Here is a 4,452-nt window from a genome sequence, read left to right as displayed (position 1 = left end):
AAAAGCCTTATGGAGGGGCGTCTGATTCCTCCAGTCCGATGGGGCGAGCATCAGAGCGCGGCTTCCTTCCGACCGGCCCGCGGGAGGCGGCGACGGGGGCAGATCCCACAGCCTATAGAAACCCTTCGAGTCTGGTTTTTTCCCCCGCGTTTCCCCCTGTGAGATTGTTTGCGTTTCCCCCAACCCGACTAACCCCGCGATGTGTTAATGTGCGATGGACAAACCCTTATCAGATTCCTACGAGGGCCATATCACTGCTAACAAAATTAATACCGTATAAGGCACCGGTTTATTGGCTGGTATACAGGAAGGCTATTATCAATAGGCTTAGCCTTATAAATACAGATCTAAATAAAATGAAACGTGAGCCCCCACGCCGCCTTCCAAATACATTTCTCTACACAAGTCAGGTATAAAAATCACTCCGGGGAAGTCCGCTCTTGCGGTATGTTTATTTTGCATTTGCCAAATTAAATAGAAACGGATTGCAAACCTGAAAGCCATACGGAACCGAGGAGCAACACTTGAAACCCTTCCAAAGCTGTTTTTAAAATAAGCAGCTCCCTTTAAAAAATTGGATTAAAGGAGGGGAAAGGCCTATAAAAGTACGCTGCAATCCTCGTCAGCCGGGATAAAACGACTCGAAATGCATCGGAAGAAACCCGAGTTGGCTTCCTCTCCCTCTCCGCAAGCTGATGCAGGGAAATCAGACAAAAGGCGCGGAGGCCGGGGACAATTTGGAAGGTTTTAAAGTTTTCTTTAGCCTCCTCTCCCGGGTTTTGTGGCAGGGGGCTGGGGGTTCCCCCCCCCCCCCCCCCGCACGGCCCCCCCGTCGGCAAGGCCGTGTGGTGTTGTGTTGACCGCAGGGAACGGTGCCGGTTTGATGGTCAAGGCACGGACTCCGTCTAGATCATGAACTCAGCTCGGCGTTGCACTATCTCCGCTTTCTTTAATCGCTAACAAGGCCAAGGCAAATAGTAACCAGCCTCATCAAACCCAGTGAAGTAAAACTAATAATGTTCGCTTGATTCGTAACTATAAAAGATAATGGTCAATTCTGACTAAACTGAGCTAATTTGGCATGCGCTGGGTGTAGCTACTGCATTTCCAGCTCTTAACAATGTGTCCCTTGGAGCTTAACCCCTATTTAAAAGAAATTTTAAAGAATGTTGTGGACGCCAGGGGACGAGAAATAGTTTCTTTTTAATTCTACTTCTGTAAGTAAAGCTATCCGAGGGTCTATAAAACCGAGCAAATAAAATTTTGATAAATATCAAAACCGGCGAGAAGGTGCTTTCGCGGAGAATCTAAATTCACGGCGTACATAGACAACACTATCAAAATAAAACTTTATTGATCTAAGAAAAATATAATAGATGCATTAATAGCGTCGTTAAGCCGTTTTATTGGTTGGACTAAAATTAAAAACAAAAAGGGAATAAATAAAAACCGACAGCTCAGCCTAAGCAAACTCTGACTGGAAAACTCAAAATGTATCGTGTTAAACCGTGATTTATCTTTTTATTATTGGCCCGTAGAACCCAAAAGATCAGCACTGTTAATCCAGAGACGCATTTTGCGAGCTAATTAAAATATGCTTTTATTTGTAGACACGGGCAAACTGCAATTTGTGAAAACGTAACTGGCCTCGCAGTCTGTTGCAGGAGTGCATGCGCCGCCTATCTGAGAATATACCCGCGGATTACGTTTTATACAGCTCCAAAAATTAATGCAATCAGGGTATAGTTATTTAATATTGGAACTGTCAGTTGTCAGGAACGTGCGTGTGTGCCAGATTCCTCCTTGTCTGTTTTTTTTTTTTTTTTTTCCCCCCCTTCCCTGGATTTGCTCCAAAGAAGGCGTATTTCAAACAGGAGGTTTAGGAACTGTGTCTGTGCCAAGTTAGGTGACAAATGACGGCCCCACTAATTTTATTTTTACTAGAAATTCTTTCACGCTAGGGGCGGGGGGGGGCTGGGGGGGTGGTGGCGGCGGCGGCTTGTTTTGGCGGATTATCCTGTTAAAAATTAGGCTGAGATTTAATTTTATTCCAGCCATCCGGAGGCTTGTTCTCCTAACTATGTTTTATACTATATGTGTATCGTTTTACTCATTTGGATTAGGAACATATTTTGCAAGTAATTCTGACGAGCTCCGAATTCTGATGTGCGGCAGGACAAAATATACCCAAACCGATTCATTAGGGCTTTATCTCCTCGCCATTGCTCCGGCACTGGCGAGAACAACGGGGCTTTCTATTGTCCGGAGAGCCCCAAACACCGTGCAGAAGCCACAACGGTATCGGGTTATATATGTGTCGGGAAAATCTTACATGCCCAAGTCCGTCTTTTAAGTGTACCCCTTCTATTGCGAGAGATGGGCGGCACAGCTGTATTAAGCATTTGAAACTGTATCCCTTCACCCCTTTTTGTAGCTGTCTTTCCTTTAAATAAGATCTGGGCGCATATACAAATACCTTTTTCGGTTGCCGTATAGCTTGGCTCTCAGGCACACACGTTGGCCTGAAGTTTCGATTTCAGAGCATTTAATGAAAAGATTGTGACTAAAAAAAAAAAAAAAGACAACAAAACACAAACCCAAAGAGCTTATGAAAAAGCCTCCCAGGGGTTCGGATGTGGTGTGTGAGCTGAAGTTGAGTACACGATTAATTAAACGGAGTGTAGACACTGAGTTGGCTTCGCCTCTCCCCTCCGAAACATGCAAACCCAAATCATGTGAAATAATAAACAGTTATTGTAAGAAACAAGCTTGTTTTTTTTAAATATTATCCTATGACCGCGGCCGTCAGTAAACAATTCGTAACCAGAGGGCGCTTTAACTGCTGCTGGGGTCCCTTTGATTTATTCAGTCGGGTATTGAATGGGGCAGGGAAACAACAAGGGGAAAAATAAATATTTGATCAAATATGCTGAGTTTAACTTGACTGGTGTAAAATGAAATGTTGCAGAGGGACCCTCAAATCGCCCTGCTCCTTCCCGAGACGTGGCTTCTCACGTCCTGGAGTTGCCGAGGGGAGGTCAAAAGAGATCAACATCCCCCAGCTTTTAATGGAGCATCTTTGACGAAATCGATAGGTTCCGATAATCGCCTAAAAACTGCTCTCTGCCGGCTGAGCATGTGCTTTTAACTATACTTGCAACAGTTCCCTGGAAGCACAATTTTAAAGGGCCCTTTCTTAAAAAATACTGCAGTCAAGTTGCATTACTTTACACACGAGAGCAAGGACAAAATGATTTTTTTTTTTTCCGGACAGATATTTAAAAATTGTATACCCTCTTCCTAAGAAACACGTGGATTAAAATATGTAGCCAAACCAGCATCTCCTCCATATAATACCACCTTCCCTCCCACCCTTCTCAAATGGAGACATAACAAAAACATGTGAAAATTTTATGGGCGAGAAAAGTAACCTGGAGTTAGGGATACTCGTAGAGAGGATAGAGTTTCAAAGCTACAACCCAGAGCAGCCCTGAGCACATGAGAATGTGTGACTATTGTTTGTTTACAGCACATGTGCTGGTTAAGAAAGAAAGAAAGAAAGAAAGAAAGAAAGAAAGAAAGGGGAAATCCAAATCTCGTCTTGCACGAACATTGACTTAATATGCAATCACAGGAATAGTTTTTAACATAAGTGTGTCAAAACTTGTTTACCACAACCTGTGTCCAGCTGCGAGGAAGCAGACTACCCTTTAAAGTTACCAAACGACCCTAACTAAACTACAGTTCAAGTCCAATAAGACCGTCAGAATTGTCTGTCATTTGCAGTCCGTGTTGCCATAGATCTATTTGATTGAAGACACCTACTGTTCCACACATAAATGTCAACTTTCATAATATTTCCAGCGCTACAATTTTTTTATAACTGGAAGAAAGCTACAAGTTGCTCTGAAAAAATATTTCCAGATAACGTGGTTTTTCCACGCGGCTGGCCAAAACTTTACGAAAGGAAAATAAAAGGTCAGCTGCAACTTAGAAAGTCCCTTCTATATTATTTCACATCGTAATCACCAACTCTTTGCATCGCTTCCCCTCCCTACGGCTCTTTTTCCGCGGTGCTCAGTCGTCGGGGCAGGGGCCACCCCAGCTCGCTAAGTACCACTCCGATCACCGCACGCTCCTCGCCCCTCTCCACGCAGGCTAGATGTATAAAACACTTACCTTCGCGCGTTTCCGAATTTTTTAGGAAACTTTAACTCCGCCGAGAAGCCCAGCGGCTCCCCCACCCGGCATCCCGAGCGGCTTTTGGAACGCGGAGCCCGGTAAGTGTAATAATTACCCGTGCGGCTCCAGGGATGCAAAATGAACAAAGGCCAAGATTTTTTTTTTCTTTTTTTTTTTTTTTCCCAGGGCTGCTCCCCTCGCCCCGGGCGGCTTTGACATTGATCTGAAGATCGCCATCTTGTGGCAAAGAAGCCCCCGAACCGCCGCCGA

Source organism: Pygoscelis adeliae, unplaced genomic scaffold, assembly GCF_000699105.1.
Source record: "Pygoscelis adeliae isolate BGI_AS28 unplaced genomic scaffold, ASM69910v1 Scaffold226, whole genome shotgun sequence".
Lineage (NCBI taxonomy): Eukaryota > Metazoa > Chordata > Aves > Sphenisciformes > Spheniscidae > Pygoscelis > Pygoscelis adeliae.
Note: the sequence above shows the minus strand (reverse complement) of the source record.